Genomic DNA, 20,123 nt, shown 5'->3' with positions numbered 1-20,123 from the left:
AAGCTTTTACAATGCCAGCTCATATAGGAGGAAAAAGAAAGATGTAAAGCCTTTGCCAGGGCTTCCTATAGTGCAGTAGCTCCATTATTATTATTAAGTATCTTCCTTTCAAAGTTTCCTGGATTTCCTAAATGTAACAATAATTTTAATAATTACAAACCCGAGAATACTACTTCTATGGCCAACTGTGTTCCCTGTTTTCCTCCAAGCTAAAGCTCTGCTTTCATGTAATACATAAAAGAGCAATATTGCTCTGATGAACTAAGACACATGAAATATCTAATTAACATTAAAATATTGTCTCTTGTCATTAGCTTCATTTGCACTTTAAGTGTCAGTTCTTGAGAGAGAGGTTCAGAAGCAATGACCTGGCCCTTGAAAAAAAAAAAAAAAAAAAAAAAAAAAAGGCAAGGAAGCAAGGCAGAAAAGAGAAAGAAATGCAGTGTAGGACACCAAGTTCCATACACAGCTGCTTTTCTTTTCAGGCTCAAAGCAGGATTTTCCATAAATAAGAGAAACTCTTCTTTCTGTTTCCCCACCTCCTACAGAGGAATGACTTCTGGCCATGGGAGGGGCAGGGGCAGATGGGGTGGCACCCATCCTGTCCCATTCCCTGAGCACCCAGTTGCTGCTGTGGCTCAGCCAGCCTGGCCAGGGCTTGTCTGCTCTGGCTGAGAGCTCATCCTGAGACCTGCACTCACCATCTGAAAGTGCCTTGGCCAGGCCACTGACTGGGTGGTACCTTTGGGGGGAGACATCCTGGGAATCCACCCATGGGTCACAAAAACAAAACCCTCCCATTGGCAAATAAGCCAGCTTGACAACGCTAATTAATTTATTCAAACAGATAACCTTTTGTGATCACCCTGATGGGAGCAGGAAGGCAAAGGATGATCATTACTTTCATTTCAAACTGACCAGTTTGTTAATCAGGTTTTGATTATTTATGTTGCTAGGAGGTTTGTACCAAATGAGAGCTGTGTTTGTTTGTTTATTTATTTGCTTGTTTGTGTGTTTGTTTTGTACCTGGCACTGAAACATGACAGATCCCTTCACAGTGTAGCTTAATCCCAACATCAGGGCACAAGGCTCACAAAACAGCATGGAAATGGATGTGGACACTTTCCAGCCTGAAAACTCCAGGTCAGGTGGAGCTGCACGTTCAGGGCTGGATTTTTTGGCTCTCCTGGACAGTGGGAAGTTTGTCTCATTAGAGGGGAGAGCTTAGCTGAGATACTTGGAGCAGGAGCTCGCCTGCAACCGCCGGCAATTAACGTGTGCTCAGACAGGGGTGTTTATCTCTGGTCCATGTCTACTAACAACTTTTTAAATTAAAATCTCAGGGTCTTAAGCAAGCAGAGAATTTTTACTGTGAAACAAAGGACGAATATAATTTCTACAATGCAGCAGCAATGCCATAAACAAAATAAACTTTCCTCCCATCATCCCCTTAGAAAGACCCACTAATTCATTTGGAGTGTGATTGCTTTTTTTCTTTGTTCTCAGGTTGGCTAGTGCAATCTAATAACAGCTCTACAAATTACTCCTTTTTTTGGTCTTCCCTCTTCTTGGGAAGGAAGGAGTTCTGAGAAAAAGCACTGTCCTGTCCCTATTTCCTTGACCAGGAGAGTTCCCATCTGCTGGGGCCAAGGTGAGTTGCCTTTTGGGGTGTGCAGCCCCCTGCACCAGCCAGGGACTGTCACCCTTTCCTTCCCAAAGCTGGAGGAGAGCGGTCCCTGCTGCTGCCCAGGCCAGGGAGAGCAGGAGAAAACCCACACATGTTTCATTGGAAACACCCTTCTTCCATAATTTGTGATTTCTGTGTGCTCTCTCTTGTGCCTGGACACCACGATTAAATGCCAAAACTTGTAAAACTAATTGTGCCCAGGTAATTCCCTTAGTCAGCACGCCTCGTGGTTGCGTTGCTGTTATTCCTTGCCATTTGTAGGTCAGGATCTAATGGATGAGCTTTACAGGCCTGCATATTTCTTTTTGGAGTTCATTAAAGCCTGAAGCAATTGCACCTTAACATTTCCATGCAATTGCAGATTTGACCTCTGGCAAGGGGCCCTGCGAATCGATTCATTTCCAAACGGGTTATGATTTGTCGTCACTGGAAAGTTTTGGTGGGGGGAGCGCCCACCTCGGAGCCAGCTGCAGGAGACAGCTCCTGCCTGAGCCACAAGGACAAATGGAAACAGGGAGACAGTTCTGACACTTCTCAAAAACAGTTAATTATTTAAGAGACATCAAGTTTTTTAACATGTTAAAAATTGATGGCAAAACAACCGAACGCACCCTATGTTTGGTTAGCACCTAAAATTTGACTTTGACCCTCTGGTGCCAAAGCAAAGAAATTCACAGTTAAAGCTTCATGTCTGGGCAATACTCTGTGTCTAACTCACACTGTTTTTACAAAGGGTCTGTGCACAATTTTAAGTGCCATATGTCCAGGGTAAGGAAGAAAAACAACAACAAAAATATAAATATCTACTATTTTTTTTTTCTTTTTAATAATACAGGGATTAAAATCTTTTAGAACATAATCTAGAGTAATGACTGTGTCTGATTATAGGTTTTCATTTTCCCTGGAGCTTCAGTTAATACTCTTTTAAACTATTATAACATGAGTTAAAGGTTGTTGAGCTTTGTTTGTTTCTTTTTTTTTTTTTTAATCCATTGAAATATATTAAGTTTGTGGAACAGAGACTCCTAAATCAATGCTGGTGGCACACGAAAGGTGCAAGTGGCATATTCAAGGGATTTCTTTGGCTACAAATAATTAAAATTAGGTATTTTTACATTTTTTAACTGAAAATTGAATTTCTCTTGATATCCTGATTGCAAGTGTCTCTAAGTGCAAAGATGTAAACTGAACAGGAAATTGCATTTATTTTTGGGTATAGCATAGCTAAAAATGCCTCAACCACAGAGCAGAACCAGACTGGGAACAATTACAAGAGTAAGTCATGAGTTTGAAAAGACTCTTGATCTTAAAAATCTTTTTTATCACTGCTCTAAATATGTGAAGATTCAGCTTTCAGCTGCAGGGATCTGTTATATTTTTGCATGATGGACTAAAGGTGTCTTTACTACAAGATGATGTTCTGTGTGTAGCTGCTTACAGAAGGTGGTTGTCCCAGGAAACTTCAGCTAGCACAGTACCAGAGAGGCTATCCAAAATACAGATATAATCTGATTAAGTTATTATTTAAAACCAATGCTTTAGCACCCACCAGAAAGCAGCCAGCTGCACATGCATCATTCACCCCCAAGAAGTATTTCTCATTGTTCATAATAATCCATGACAATGTATTAGTCCCTTCCTCAGTCCTCTACCTTCAGTTTCTCAGGTCTGAAAGTTTAATCCGTCAAATGGCTCCTAAAAATTTGAGATGTGTTGAGCAACAGCAGATAAAAAAATTAATAAATTCATGTACTTATTTCTAAAACATTCACTAAGTCTGCATTTTGCCAACCAAACAAGCTCCCCAAATGAAACTTTTGCCCTTTTTATGCTTGTTCCAGGAGAATAAATCTAGTTTCACATGACTGAGTAAAATAGTTAAGCAAGAGAAACTTCCTTTAATGTGTGACCATGACAGCATTACAATTTAGTTTAAAATTATAAAGGCAAGCCTTGGTCCAGGTCTGTGAAACCACATTGAGATCTGTCCTCCCTGATCCACAGGAAAATTATCAGCACTGTGGCTTTTGTTAAGTCTTTTCATGCAAGATGTCATTTTTCAGGAATGTACAGTAGTTATCTTGTAGTGAATGCAAACAAAGTTATGAAGTCTACAAATTAAAGCAAAGATGAATATCCTGTTCTTAGCCTAATGTAATATACATCATTCTATATTTCCATATCAAAATTTCATCTATTTTAATATAAAATAATTATACCAGATAGGATTTCCATCTCAGACCATGACAAATGTCTTATTGCTACACAAGGCAGCACCTCTGGTGGTCCTCACCACCCTCCTTAGAGCGAAAGGCAATGAGCCCAGGCAGCTGCTGGGACCTGGGCCCTTCAGAGGCCACCCTTCAGTGGCTTTCAAATTAGTGCATGGCAGCCCGTGGGTGCAAAAACATTGCTGGGATGAGATTGTCTCAATGTCCAGCCTGGCTGGTTTTCACTCTCCTGATGCCCCCATGTGCAGTTTTTCAGTGATAGTCCTGAATTGGGACCTGATGAGGAGAGACTCCTAACTCAGTTCTCATACAGAGGAGCAGAGAAACTCTGGGCCTGTCTCCTCCAAAAGCTCCTGGGATGGAAATGAACCCCAGGCATGGAACGGAGACAAGGCTCCTCACCTCAATCAAATCTCTAGCTCTGCTAGCACAAAAGAAGTGTTGCCCTTTCTGTGAACATGTTGTTCTGCCACTTCTGGGAGCTCCTGGCTGCGGCCCAGTGGGGATTTGGGTGCACACACGGAGCGTGATGCAGTGCCATGAAATCCTGGCACTGCATCCCTGAAGGCCTGGAAGCATCGCAGCAATCTCAGCAGGGCAATCCACTCTGGCGAGATTCCTGGATGCTGCACTGACGCTGCAGATACTGTGATGCCTCACTTGCAAAGCCTGCTTGCTGGGAGCTGTCCTGGGATCCTCACAAAATGCTCCCAGGGCTTGCAGAGGTGTGTTTTGAACAAATAAAATCACCACGTTTTGAAACATCTCAGCTTTGGACATTTTACAACAATAAAGCTCAATTATGCAGTAACACCAGTGATGTAAGGAGGGCAGCAGCATCCACATTCCAGTTGTCCCTTTGCTGCTCTTATCATTTTGTGTCTGGTTTGTGTGGCAAGGAGGGGTTCCAGGCTGGTTTCTGTGTCCGATGGAGCTGATGGCAGCAGCTCTGAGAGGGCCCCACGGCTGGGCCCATCACTGATGGTGGCAGTGCAGCAGCTGCAGACAGGAGTGAGGAAACGAGAGAGAAACAACACTGCAGGCACCAGGTCAGCCAGAAAGGAGGGGCAGGAGCTGCTCCAGGTGGCAGAGCAGAGATTCCCTCTGCTCAAGGCGCAGCCCATGGTGAGGCAGCTGTGCCCCTGCAGCCCATGGAGATCCACAGGAGAGCAGAGATCCCCCTGAAACCTCTGGAGAACCCCACACTGGAGCAGTTCATGTAAAACTGCAGCCCGTGGGAAGGACTCATGCTGGAGAAGTGCCTGGAGACACTCCTTGGTGCCTCCCGTGGGAGGACTCCATCCTGGAGCAGGGGAAGAGTGTGAAGGCTCCTCCTGCTGAGGAGGAAGGAGTGGCAGAGACAATGTGTGATGGTCTGAGCACAGCCCCTCTCCCTGCCCCCCTGGGCTGCTGTAGAGGGAGAGGTAGAGCAGATCTGGACCAAAGTTAAGCCTGGGAAGAAGGGAGGGGTGGAGGAACATACTTTTAAACTTGGCTTTATTTCTCATTATCCTACTCTGATTTGATTGGTAAAAAAATATTTTTTTTCTGACTCTGTTTTGCCTGTGACAGTAATGGGAAAGTGACCAGTCCCTGTCCTTATCTTGACCCATGAGCCTTTCTTTATATTTTGCCTTCCCTGTTCAGCTGAGGAGAGGAGTGACAGCCTGGCCTTGATGGGCACCTGGTCTGTCCCCACAAGGGTCAACCCAGCACACACATAAAATGGATATATCTGTTATCACCCATATCAAAGGCAACATGTGGGGAAGCAGAGGGATTTAGAGACACTTAATAACAGTGAAGTGGTGACAATACAGGAATGTTGTTAGGAAATAGCAAAGTTTTACTTTGGCAGATGAATAATTTGCGCCCCAAAGCCAGAGCAGGAAGGGACCTTTTGCGTCTGTTTAGCTACTTCTGTCCACTGGGCTCTAAATGCCATGCAAATAAATAAAGAAAAGACAGGTATTTTTAAATTTCAGAAAATTCTGCCTCATTTTCCCATGGAAATGAATTTCAGAGTTTAATCACAACTTGAGCAAAGGCAACACTCCTTTTTACCTGCCCACTGTTGGTTCTAATGAAGGCATTTAGAGGCTCCATGCAGGAGAGCAGCTCATTCATCTTCAATTCCTATTTCAAGTTTTTCTAGTACTCAATCTCTTCCTCTGCAGGATGAACCCTCAAGTGCTCAGCACTGGAAGTGATCATTCCAAAGGCAGCACAAATGCACTGCTCTCTGCAGGACGTGGCTGTGACATTGGTCCCCCAAGAAAAGCACCAAGTCATGTAGAGAAGCCAAGTCAGTGCTCCTGCCTCTGAAGGAAATAACTAACTCTCTGTCATGTCCCTAGTGAAATCTGAAGGGACTGTGATTTGAGGAGTGGATTTCTGGGTACCCTGCTTTGCCAGTACGCACTATTTCTGTCTTTCTTTTTTATTAACTACAACTAAATGAACCTCAAAAATTATCTGGACTGAATGACAACAAAACAAACTAAAATTAGTAACAGCATACTCATTGCCTAGGGCAGCGCTGAACTGATGGCTGATGTGATGGTGACAGACAAATCCTTATTCCCATTCTAAATTCTGTCTACTAAATAAATAAGTAATGCCATCAATAGCATTTCCAGATATTGCATCCACCTCTTTCAACTTTTACACTATTATTGTATTGCTTGACTAACTCTGAAGCCTAGCTGGGTACCTGGTCTGACTCAGAAGTAGCACCACAGTCAATAAACTCATGAAGGGAGAGACTGGATAAGTTAGCGTGAGGTATTTGATGGATAATATCCTATATTAGTCCTCAGAAGAAATCCAGTACTTGTCATGTCTTTTATTCCTTTACGCCAACCTTCTGTAGTATGGAAATATTTTCTAGATATTCCTGATGTATCTCCTTGTTTCTCACTTATTTTTTTTCATATCAGCCCTAATAACAAAAAGAAAAAAAAAAAAATATCTGAATAGCAACTTATCTTGACAGAAAGACAAGCAACAGAAAAAAACCCCCATAGCATGTCATATCAGAAATAGCTAATTAAAGATCTGGGAAAAAATATATCTCGATCTAGGCAAAGTTACCTGTACCTTTCAAACTTTTTAGGCAGATAAACTGAGTTGTCCTATTTCAGTATCTTTGGATTTCTCAGTGACTGAAGCCATATTTTTCTGTTTTTATTCATTATAAGTCCCTTTTATACGGACAGGATTGAATCTGAAGTGTTTGAACACAACATGCTTCTCCCACTAGCAAGAAAAATGCTGCTTGCCTGCACTGCTGCAGAGGGGCTTCAATACCACTTCCAAATCATCTCCTATTGTCCCAGAATAAAAACCCCAGAAAAAGATAAAATAAAAAAATGTATTACATGGCTGGATGTGAGTACTTCCTAATTTTAGCAACTTTTTGAGTAATATCCATTTAACTTCCCCTCTGACACCTCTGCTTTTCTCTGGTTTCATTGGTACCAGCATTGTTCATCCTGGGGATTGCTCATGGAGTAGCAGGAGAGCTGAGAGCCAGTCTCACAGCTTGGCTGGGCTCCCTCTTCTCATCATCCATCAGGATGCAGTGGTGGGATCCATCCCCCTGATAAATGTACCTCTAAGATTCCCCTCATATAATTAGGCCACAGTATAGTCCCACTGGGGCATCTGATGAGTGCAGCCTCGCTCTCTGAGCTCTTTTCTACAGCTGGTACTTCCTGATGAGGTTTTCTGAAACCCCACAGCTGGGGTTTGAGGCTCTAAGGTACTGCAGCACTTCTTTTCCCAGACACTGAGCTAGGCACACTATCTGTGAAAAACAGTCAAGATGAATAGATTCAAATCTTACAGAAAGAGATTTAAGTCCAGCACATGCTTTGCAGCACACTTAGATGTAAGAAGTCTGATTTTCATGGAGGTATGTAATGCCCCTTAGGCAATTCTTCCTAAAATCATGCTATATTATGGGCAGAACAGTGTTCTCTATGAAGGAAATGCACAGAGCTCAGACCTTCTAGAGTCTGACTGCCCTGGTGGGACTCAAAAATGTTCACTGCCTTCTTTGTATGGCAACTTGGCTTTGTTTTCCTTTGTCCAGGGCTGCCCTCCAGTGCAGCCATCCAACAAGGCTGGATGGCTGATACCTCTGTGGTGGGTGTTCATAAAATTTACAGCATCAGAGAGAACTCATCAGCTGTATGTAGACTTATTCCTCTGGCTATCAAGATCTCCAGGAAAGGCTAACAAGCCCCGAGGCCTTCAGCTCAGGATGCCTTGCTTAGGACTATTAAAAGGAATCTGACTGGTGTCCAGAATTTGTTGAGTGCACAAGGTTTTGCAAAATCAGTTTACAGCATAACAAAACCCTCACTGGGAAAACTCACCAGGCTCTAGAAATCTGTGTGGCGTTAGACAATTTAGTGGCAGCATTAACCTTGCCATAAAAATGTGAAGATCTTCATCTAGACATGCTTTTAGCAGTTATAAAGATGTACAGCCCTTTCACAGTGGATAGAAATGTTGGGTTTGGGTCACAGAAGTCCTCAGCTGGATTAGAGTCCAAGGTGGTGCTAAAGCTATAAATACATACATATATATATATATATATACACACATGCACACAATCCTCTTCTGCATCACTTTGCATGAGTGTTCTGAGCCATTTGTTATGCAATGACCCTGAAGGAAATCCATGAGGGCCAAACAATTGATAATAATGAAATAGAAAAACCAGAAAACCATATACCTTCTAGGAGGTAAGGAAGAGAGGAGAACCATTGGGTAATTCACTGAATCCATTTATTTTGATACTACATGAAAACTCCACTTTAAAAACTGTGCTATAGAAGACATCTCAACTGCATTTACTTGCATCCTTAACTTGGAGATGCAGGAATACTTTGAGATACAGAGGTCAGTTCCCAGTTGCACACAGAGATGATGCTTTCTGCTTTTACTAGTATCTTCATTACATTCTTGTGCAACATGAGCTTATCTATTTATATGTACCTGTTTGATCCAGGAAAAATAAGTTTTGGGTTGCATTTGTTTAATTTAAAGGGAAATTAAAGGGCTCTAAAAACAATGAAATCAACAAAAATGAGATTAAGGTGGAGACCAGTTAGAAATTACTCTGCCAAAAGACACATAAAGATGTCTGTATGTTTCAGTTAAGAATATTATTTTTTTCAGACAATGATATATTAAATAACAGAGTTTGCAAACCTTCATGCTACTAAACTAATGCTAAGAAGTCAAATCGATAAGGTGCTTTTACTGGACCTTCACTCCATTCCATAGCCAGATGGATTAAGGTGAAGGAATAAAAACATGCTCTGAGGATGTAATTGCTGTGACTTGTACCTGAGTCTCCCCAGAAATGAAGAGTTTGGAGGAGACAGCTCTCCTGGAAGCACTGTCTTGGCACTTCCCAGGGAACAGTTCTGGTGGAAGAAAGCCATGAGTGAGAAATACCAAAAGCTGAAGTGGCACTGGGATGCTCCTCCATGCATGGTCCTTGCTTCTGGGCCTCAGGGGTTGCAGAGGTCCAGGCCGCCCTCTGAACCAAAAAACCTTTGTTCTTTTCCTAGTAGAGAAAAATTGGTTGAACCTACCCCATTCCTCATTCCCCTTTTGGAAAGGGAAAGAAGCATTGAACTTCTGGAGCCCTTATACCACTATTGATAAATGGCAATTGGTGAGTTTTACCCATGGCAACCAGAGGGGTGATGAGGCACAAGTGGTCACTTGTGCATTGCAGTAGTTTTGCTATAGCCTAATCAATGCTTATTTGCTTTGATTCTTCCTAGCAGTGAGCAGAGGTTGCATGGGCAGACCATTGAAACAATCAAATAATGGATTTAGGCAAAGAATTTGTGACTTTATATTGGCCAACAACATAAATGAACTGCAATTATTTTGATATTTGGGATGGTCGTATTAGTACCAACAATATTTAAGGTGAACTTCAAAAGATGTCTTTGTCAGTTGCTGAATTAAAAGGGTCTTTCCTGTCTTTGTGTTATATTTCATTACAATGTATGATTACCTGTCCAGAACAGATCTCTTGGAAGGGAGCAAGAGCTATTGTCAGATTAACTAGAGCCATATGTCTGCAGCATAAATCCATGTAATGGAGGGAGCCACGTACCTGGGAGGGTGGATGGATGCCCCAAAGAACAGAGAGTGAGAATAGCTGCTGAGCTGGAAATCCAGGAACCTCTTTACCAGCTGCAGCCTTGCACTGTTTGGTAACACAGCATTTGAGTTTGCATTTAGGCAGAATCAAGCTTGGTGTCATGCTTTGGGGTCTGGATCCTGCAGAGTGATGCACCAGTCCATGGCAATAGATTACGTACTTTGTGGCAGTTTTAATCTGTAGGTTTTCACATGCTGTCAGGAAAGCTTGTGCCTTGCACAGATTCTGAGTCAGGTCTGCACATCTCAGAGGGCTCTGATGGGAAATTGAGCATGACCAACATGCCCAGGAGAACCACTGGACAAAAATGGTGCTCAGGACAGCCTCAGTGCACACCTCAGAACCCTCTTTCTTGGGCAGAGTACTTACAATGAAACTCTGCAGAGGGCTTTCCCTGAGAACTGCTCAGCCTCCGAGGCACATCCCGGGCACAGGCACTGCTCCTTGTCAAGGATCTGGCCCTGTCTAAACCAGGCTAATTATTAAGTCATCTCCTTCCCATTAACTTGTGAGGAAAATTACCCTTCTGAGTTTGAATGACAGAACAGCATTAAGAGTATGCACCTTTCTTTTTTTTTTTTTTTTTCTTAAATCAACCAAACAGAAAATTCACAATGAGGATGATCTTGTAATTACACACACGTCAGAACAGAGTATGATAGTTTGCTCAGATTTCTTTGAACATTTCTTTAGGAGAATTTGGGAGGAGAAAGGGAGGGAAACATTCATTGTAAATCAACTTTGGCATGAAACTTTTGTAAAAAGGTGCCCAACATGCATTACATTCTTTGTTCTGTGTTTTTCCTACATATAAAGCCTTGACAACCTGCTATTCTATGATTGATGCACTTATTTCTTCTAAAGTATCACTAACCAAGCATATCATTTTTATACAGTAAGTGTGTATTCAATTTCCTACAGTTTGACTGCTAAACAGGCTCAATGGTAAAACAAATATATACTGCTGCAGTGTACTGTTCAGGGGGACCAATAGAAAACTTTGGAATATTTTTCATTTGTGTTCCCTTTGCTTTTAGTGGCAATGAAATCACAGCAGGGGCACATGCTAACCATCCATATTTTTATGAAAGTTGTACTGTCATTGGGTGAAGTCTCCAACTACTGCAGACTTTGTACAATGTTAATAGGAATATTATGATTCATATATTCTTGCACAATAAAGCAGAATGACATATCAGGTTTGCAGGCTCTCCTGACAAGGTATGAGGTATTTATCTGGGTTTGTACACCACAGGCTTATCAGCCAAGTATCTGAAAGACTATTGACATCATTATCATTCATAAATATAAACTGAAAGAAAAAGAATTCAAACTCCTGTAGGCTTAGCATTGGATCCCTGGCACTCCTGGACTGGAGGATAATGGATCTATGAGAATTCATGTATGTTTATGATGTACGAGGCATTTCAGCTGACATTGAATCAGGTCAGTGGGTCCATTGGACAGGATGCAATGTCAATGGAACTGTTATGTATTATTGATGTCAGTCACAGAATAGATAAAAACATTAGCAAAATAGCTTTCATTGCCATTTCTTTTCTTTTTTTTTTTCCCTCAAATGACAAAAGACAGCAGCCCTTATTAAACACAAGAGCTCTCCAATGTTTCTGATTCTCAAACACCTCTGACTTGGAAAAAACTTAGGAAATTAAAATTAGAACTAACAAAACAATATTTTTATATAAGAAGAATGGCTTAACTCCTTTCACTTACATTTTCACTTGTGGTATTAAGTTTTGCCTGCAAAAGAGAAATCTACTCACTTTAGGTCCACTTCTGCAAATTGTTAGGCATATCACTACATTTTTGCATATCTTGAGGTTATGCATCACTGTATCAATGTATCACTATATCACTGAATCTATAGGAATAATTCTTATTTACATTGAAAGCGACTTTAAGCTGCTTGGTCTGTGACACTGAAGCACATATTAGCACTTCTTCACTTTCACCGTCAAAGATGTGAAAAGAATGTCATGCAAATCACACCCAATGGACTACACAGATACTTACAGTAAAAGGACATGTAAAAATTAAAAGCTTTTAACATGGTTTATACCTATTTTACCCAATCTCTTATCTTTGTATTATGCATTGCTCCCTAGACATGCAAACCACTTCAGCTGCTGCCTAATTCTGACCCATTCCTAAATTAACTTCCTCAAGCCCCACCAAAATCAGAGGTGCATTTTAAACACCAGGTTAAAATAGGTTTGTATGAATAAATATTTACAGGATTTAACACCTTATGAGGAGGGAAATAAGCACTGTGGGGCATGCCACCCAAAGACTACAGACAGTTCCTTGGCATTCCAGATTATCCCAATCCCTTTAGTGACATTTAAAAACTCAAAGCAAGTAAGTAACACCATAAATTTCAACAGGGCTCTGCATGCTGAAATACAAGCACTTAAAGGTTGCACAGCTTCAAAGCACAAACCATACACTGCATTTGCCAATCAGCTCCACAGAGGGAGAGGGAAAGGTACTTGCCTAATTTAAGTGCTTAGAGTTGTTTTGTGCTCATGCCTTAGGTGGGCCCATCTGAGATTTACTCATTTACTCCTACACCCTTGGAAGACAGCTTCATTCAGAGCAACATTTAGCAAATTAAAATATTTATTTTTTTGTAAAGATTATGACCTCAATTAAATATGATGAAGTTAAAGGAAATGCATTCCAAAATTGATGTGTCTCTTTGCTTGTTCCTGTCAAATGAAGGGTTTGTTTGATACTTCACTATGGTAAAGATTTGTCCTATTACTTAATTTCACCATGATGTTCAGAGTATCCTGTGTCAATTGGTAACGTTTGGGCACAAAAAACCTCTCAGGAATTCCAATGTTAGACATTTGAGCCCTTGTCAGTAAACTGGCCTCATCTCTGAAACTGCAGGAATTTACAAAGGAGTTTTAATAGTGACACAACCTGATTGAGACTTTGTTGATTTTCACAATAATCCTATTTTTAAAATATTTTTCTTGCACCCATCCCTTGCAACTTGTCTTTGCTCCCTAGTTCTTTGTTTTGAACTAGGAATGCTTATAGGGTCATTAAAACTATAATTTGAATATTGAAATTGTTGCCAAAGATAGGCTACCACTACATAAGTATTATCTTCAGAAGTGAAAGCAAAGTAATAATCTTTCTCTCCCTCCCAAAGAGATACCACTAATTAGGATTCTTTGAATCTCTGAGCAGAGACTGCTACAGGAAAGGTCATCAAGCCCCTGGCACAAGTATTCAACCTCTTACATGTAAGTGGACCAGGTTTCATAAAATATCATGTCATTTCTCTGAATAATTTATTTGAATAGTTGCTGTACCCATCTTGGGTACCCGGCCTCTACCATTTATTGCATTTGTGTCAGTTCCACAATTCTCTCCTAGCTCTGGATCAGAAACAAACATCAACCCATAAACCTTCTTTAGGTTCACTGGTGGTGCAATGTGCTTGCTCCACTCCCTTGCTCCAAGCTGGGTTTAAAGGATGCAGCAGCCACAGGAAAGTGGGAGAGGTGGTTTTTGGCTTTGTCTCATGCTCCTGACAATGCAGAAACCAAGCAAAACAGCAGTGGGTGATTCTTCTGTGCGTGTTTCAGACTGTCCCCTGGGTGAGTGAGAAAAAGTCATTTGCCTCTGTCTCCCCACTGCAGAGGCTCCCCCCAGCCCCAGCAGCACGGACAAGGTGAGCTCACCCTGCAGGAGCCAGGCTCATCCCTCTGCCCACAAGCTGGCAATGCAGTGGGTTTCATATGCACATACACAGAGTTATATTCATAACTCTATATAACAAAGACTGCACACTATTTGTTCCCTTTCTCAGGTCTTTCCTTCCCTGCTAGCAAATGGCTGTTGCAGTTAATCTAAGGAGATCCCTCCTAGGCTCTCTTTGCTCACAAACCCTCTTGTGCTGTAAAACAGATAACGGAATTTTTTTATGGCCAGGTTCTTAAAATATTTTTAAACTTGTCCTCCCCCCCTGCCCCAAGCTTTTTGATGTAAGGAGAAAATCTCACACAGTGCCTACCCTTATCTCCCCAAGAGAAAACAAAGAGAGTTAAAGGCAAATGTCTTCTGCAGAGACTGCCTTTTCTGTGCTGTTCTCCCCACTGTGTGCCAAATAATGGCATCTGTTCCTGCTGTTCTTTAGTTCCCCCATCCAGCCTGTTTTCAACTTCCTGCGAAAATTTGTGGTTCTTAAATCCAAAGGTCATGTTTTAACACTTAAGTTCAGTTTGGAAGGATTTGGATTTGTTTCTCATATTTTTTTTTCCCCCAGTTTTCTTTTGTGAGTAGACAAAAGGCTTTCACCCCCTCTTTGCATTGCCTGTTTTACAGACTCCAGCATACATCTCTGCAATTCGGGTTAATACCCTGCGAAATATCCACTCGCGTATTGACGAGCATTAAAGGATTGCTCTTTCCGTGCCTTCTGCCAGGGTTCAGCATGTTGTTAGCAGCACAAGCTCCTCTCACACAGCCCTCACTGTGTGATCAGTCTGCACTATAGAGGAATTCCCTCTGCCAGGTCTGCAAAGAATTCAAGCTGTATGTAAACAAAGACACATTTCTAAGCAGAGGTTCTCACAATGAATAGTCAAAATTCTGCTCAGTTATGGACGATGGCTTTCTGCAAGACGAGGTGAACACAGATCACCTAATTACTTTTTCTTATTCGTTCAAGTTGGACACAGACTGGGATCTCAGAGCTGAAATGCCAGTGAGAAAACTGCCTTTCTGCATTTTACAGGAGGGAGGCCGAGCTGGTTAGATTATTGATGTGTTGTAGGCCTCTGTTTATTCAGTATTTCCCTAAAATATAATTTTTAAAAGTGTATATTTACCAACCTAACAGATTCCCTGAGAGATTTTGAGGTTTAATTTTAGAGACAGGCAGGGAATCGAAGGCTAATACATAACTTTCTACATTGACAGAAAGAAAAAAAAAGGCCAAGATCTCCATAGTTTCATTTCTAAAATTAAGAAAAATAGTCCATGCACATTACTGGATGTTTATTTCTGTGCCAAGGAACTGGGCTACTCTACAGAGCGCTGGGCAAGAGCCAGAGAACAGGATTTGGGGTTCACACCGCCTGTGTCTACCACACCTTCAGCCTGAGACTGTCTTTTCTGTCTGAAAATTTTTCTGGCAAATGCCACATTAGAGCTAAAGGGAAAAAAAATAACCTGAGATGGGCAAGGGTTTAATGATGTAATTTGAAAGTGTTTTGTATGTTTGATTTCTGCTCATTTGAGGAAGGGAATAAACCTCAGTTGTTTGGTGCTCTGTGCTGGATCCCAAGATTTTCTCTGCCCTTGATTCACAGGAGTAGGCAGAAGCCTTCATGTCCTTTAGTCTGCACACCCTGTGGGTCTGGCATGGTCTCTCTCATTTGGTCTGAGAATCAGATGCTATTTCTGGTCTGAAGACATTTGTTCTCAATTGCCTACACAGTTCAATAGGATTTTAGGGTACATTTGTTAGGGATTATAAAGCACCTAAAGATGTATCAAGTGGAAGGGTCAATACAAGATCAGGCTGTATTGTGTTACAGCGTGTTGCATTATGTGGTACGTCTCAATTCGCTGTTGGAAACCAGATGTGGCAGACAAGCCCAGCCTATTTTTTGAACATTTGTAGATAACTTTGAATTATGTCATCAGTGTTTAAAGATTTCCACAAAGATTTCAAGAAGTAGATTTTCTCAAGTCTTCCAATCACTATCAAAACCTCAAATTCTGCTGGGTAATTGAAACACTCTATCCCAATCCAAAAAATAATAAGCGTAAAGAGAACGCTTTCATCTTTCATTCATAATATATACGGAGCACGGTATGAATTTGCTACCTGTAAGGTGTATTGAATTTTTAATCATCTATATATTTATGGTAAAGAGTAACACATTACTTCTAGCACACAAAAGCTTATGGCATACGGTTATCCTTAATTAATGGGTAACTGCAAAGCTTTATTATTCAATGAAACTGATTTATTATCTTAATTCTGCAACGTTCTACTCCATGTTTCCATTGAAACCATTGTTTGCACCATGGTAACCAGTAACCACCACGTGTACGTGATCCCTTTTATGACCTATACGTAATTAGATGATATTATTTTCTTAAAGCTGAAGTGCTGCCTGTGCAAGTGGCCTGGCTCCCAGGCCTGCAAGCGAGGCCCAGGCCGCTCGCCGCCGCGTTTCTGCCGTAACCATTTCAGTGTATCATTATAAGGCCGATTCCTCCCGGCGGTCCCGCGCACATCCCCGCTGTCCCTCTCCCAGCACGACGGCGTGCCTGCCTCCCTGTCCCTGTCTCCTGAGCCTGGCACAGCTAGTTAGCTGAAAGGACGTGAGAGGAGCTGAAAGCCAGTGGGTGTCGAGCTGCCTGGTGGAGAGATCCCCAGCTAATTGCTAGTCCTAACAGGCACAATTAGCCGCTACAAGCCCTTTGAGATGGCCCTGGGCTCCTCTCAGGTAACAGCCATCACTAGATAAAGGCTGAAATACGCTGCATTTAGAGAGACACTTGCAGACAGGGATGTCACAGGCTGCCAATTATGCTCTGCCTGTACACAGTCACTTCCAAGAGCCAGACAAGACACATACACCTGAAGTTAAAGGGACAAGATGTGTACTATTTTGAACTACACAAGTGTGGGGCACGTGAAGATGTAACCCTTCTCAATTTAGGTCGTGTCATCTTTTCAATTATCAGTTCTTGATCAAGTTCTGCAGCATTTTTGAACATTTGCTGCAAGCAGAAAGTCCTGGAAAGCTCAGCAGGAGAGGGCTGCTTATATTTTTTGCTGTTTGTGATGTTACTTTAAGGAAAGTTTCACCATCACCACACAGTTGAAAATGGCTTGACAGGCCTCCCTTAACCAAACAGTGATGCTCTACCCTGTTGGGACTGCAATCCATCTATTCCTCACAGAGGAAGAATTAGCATATGTAAGGTTACTTCTGAAACTAGTGAGTGTCCCCCATTTATCCATTAAAAAAATTACCTTCTCTGAGCATCTCTGACATTACATTCTTCCTCTCAAAAAATGAACTTCTGTACAAAAACAGCAGCCTAGAAAGCCTGAAAAAAACCAACACATCAGATTTTGAGAATGATCAGAAGAAAATGGGCAGTTTCAGGTATCTATCACAACACAGGACTCCAGCAACAGCATCCTACAGAAAATCATTATTGATCAGTGCATAAAAATTCAAATGTTTCAAAGTTGGGGACTCCAAGAATTTCAAGATCTAAATCTAAATTTTGGTCATTTGTATTAAAAAATAATTTCCAAGACATATAATGAGCACAACTTCTGGCCCCTGAGTAAACCTTAGTCACTCACCTTCCACTTGTGCACTCATTTTAAAAGAGATTCAGAAAAACTGTACACAAAACTACCTCTGAAGAAAACTTCTTTCTTTGTTGCTCTGAGAACTGAACTGATTCCACTGCTTACCTTCAGGTCATGTACCTCCTGCCCTTCTGATCAGATCTCCAACATGACAAACAGCACATTCTCATGGTATCCATCAAAATCTGTCACACTACCTGTAGCAAATCAAACTAAAATTCAATATTAAGAGATTTCTATTTATTTCTTTTTTAATATCTTAAACAATTCATATTTATTCCTTTTTATAATAGCATCTTAAAGATCATCTTCCAAATCATATCACATCTAATATTCAGAATTCAGCTTCCCCGATCCAACTGATACCACATAGGAATGGCTCTTTCTGTTTAGAAAGCTTGAAGATTTTAAATATAAATTTCTATTTTTTAAGACTCACTTTAAATTTTCCCAAGAGCTTTTTGATCTTAATATGGAAAGTATGCAAAGACTCTAATTACTAATTATGGAATAGTTAAATTCTGTTAAAGGATAAAAATTACTTGACACAGTTGGTTTCACCTCCCCAGAATTAACAATGAAGCTCCACATGAAGGCTCATAGGTTTTGTTGAGATCTCTGTATTCTTACCTATGTGGGAGGAAAAGGAGACCAGTGAATGGATCAGCAAAATATGTTACCTGCTCTTAGACTTTTCTGATAAAGATCTGCTGATTGATAATTCAGTGCCAGATTGTTTGACCAAATTCCAAGTAAAAGAACCCAGAGAACCCGTGTCATTTCCAGTGTTTATTTTAGATTCCAGAAGCATTTTATTAGTTTGTTACAAACAAGTTTGTTTTCCTTATAAAAACAAGAGTGGACGTCTTTGAAATATATGCAAAATCAACATGCTAATATTTGATTGCAAACCAAGGAACAATCAAAAAAAAACTAAAAGGAAAGAATGAGTGCTCTATTATTAAAATAGCAAAATAAATAGATATACATTTTTTCCTTTTTACAGATACATTTGCAACCAAATTAGCAACAAGATCTTCTCCAGTATAAATAAAAAAGGCTTGCACTTACCTATTAATTAAGAATAATGGAATGCCATAAGCTTTTGTGTGCTAGTGGTACTGTAATTTGTTACTCTTCTCTACAATAAATATATAGCTGATTAAAAATGCAGTGTGGCTTACATACATTAAATTCATACTGCACTGTGTATTGATTCCCTTTGCTCATCCTGGTAGTCCATTGAATTCAGGGCAGGAAGGTTTTGACCCTCTCAGGCAAGGAAGAAAAGCCTCTGCCAAGGCAGATAGGTTTAGGAGCACAAATCTCCCAGGCTGACATCATCAGTTTTTCTGATCAACTCACCCAGAAACTCCTGCAGCCTTTCCACACCACGGAGGGACAACAAACCAGAGCCAGCTGCTCTCCCCTGGGACAGAGGGAGTTTCCCACCTCCCTCTCAAGCCATCAGCTTTGGAGGTTTTAGGGACCGAGAAGGGCTCACAGAAAGCAGGTTCTCCTCCTCAGCTCAGAGGTTTGGTCCATGGCTCTGGTGTCCCACCTCCAGCTGTGAGTTATCAAAAGGAATTACCACCTCTAGCTTCCCTCCTTCCCATCCTCAAAAGTCAGGGACAGAAAAGCACCATGGAATATATCTGGTAATTTGTACAGCAGAGGAGAAGCAAATGTACCAAGGATAATGTCCTGGCAACAATGAATTAAATTTCCCAAGCAAATTAACAGACAGGGAACTTGTGATCTCCTCTGGGAAAAAAAAATAAAATTAATTATGAGAATCAGGTGACTTCTTATTCCTGTGAGAAACAGGATTATTGTGCCCACCACTGTGTGTTCTCCTCAGACATTCTGCTGCCTATGGCTTCACACAGCATTGCAGCATTGGGGTCTTTTAACAAATTGACTAATTAAGCCCCAATCACTCCAGGTGTTGTTACATCAAAGTAAATATCCCAACTGCCCTTTTCATGGAGACCACACCTGAACTCAGAAATTATTATTTACATGTGCAATTTAAACCAGATGTATTTTAAATATGCAATAATATGTATACATGGCAATTATCTAAAGCATAATGCCATTGGGCCAAATGAAGCCCATCCAATATCTATACATTTCACACTCTATAGAAATGGAATTTTTATTTCAAGAGGTCTAGGTCCTCACTCATGTGGCACAGAAACATCTATATAGTGTTTTGCTATAAATGGTTATTTACAGGGCTTTTTTGCCTGCAAAACCAAATATTTAGAACACCACCTGTGAGAAATTGAACTTGTCACCCTTGCTGTAGCCTCTTTCATCTAATTTGGGTCAATTATCACTCTGTACGTGTTAACACTACCTACTTAATTGCTAATCATCTTAGCAGATAAGAAGGAGAAGTGAAAAGTTGGTTCTCCTGAGAGAAATCAAAATTTGCTCCCCAAGGGAAATGTAGAAGGGAAAAAGATAAAAAAGGAACCAGAAAAAAAGAGATGGCTAGAGAAGAAAACAAAAGTTGAACAATAGTGCTATGTCCCACAGAATGATAAGAAATGTGATGATCACATGCTCCATATGAGCACATAACAAGTCATGCTGATGCCCAGTTTAGTCCTGTCTGCT

The 20,123-nt window shown here is 41.0% G+C and overlaps 1 long non-coding RNA gene across 1 annotated transcript; it reads right to left on the bottom strand.

The window, feature by feature from the left end:
• Nucleotides 1–10,761: 10,761 nt before the first annotated feature.
• On the bottom strand, nt 10,762–18,774 carry LOC117245014. Its single transcript, XR_004499125.1, has 5 exons — nt 18,570–18,774; nt 18,041–18,128; nt 17,604–17,695; nt 17,148–17,224; nt 10,762–13,745 (listed from the first exon to the last, which is right to left on the bottom strand). It is a non-coding gene; the product is annotated as an uncharacterized LOC117245014 (long non-coding RNA).
• Nucleotides 18,775–20,123: the final 1,349 nt, after the last annotated feature.

The sequence above is a fragment of the Parus major genome, chromosome 11 (genome assembly GCF_001522545.3).
Source record: "Parus major isolate Abel chromosome 11, Parus_major1.1, whole genome shotgun sequence".
In the NCBI taxonomy this organism is placed as follows: Eukaryota; Metazoa; Chordata; class Aves; order Passeriformes; family Paridae; genus Parus; species Parus major.
The sequence above is the reverse complement of the archived record's forward strand: the minus strand, read 5'-3'. Positions and strand labels throughout refer to the sequence as shown.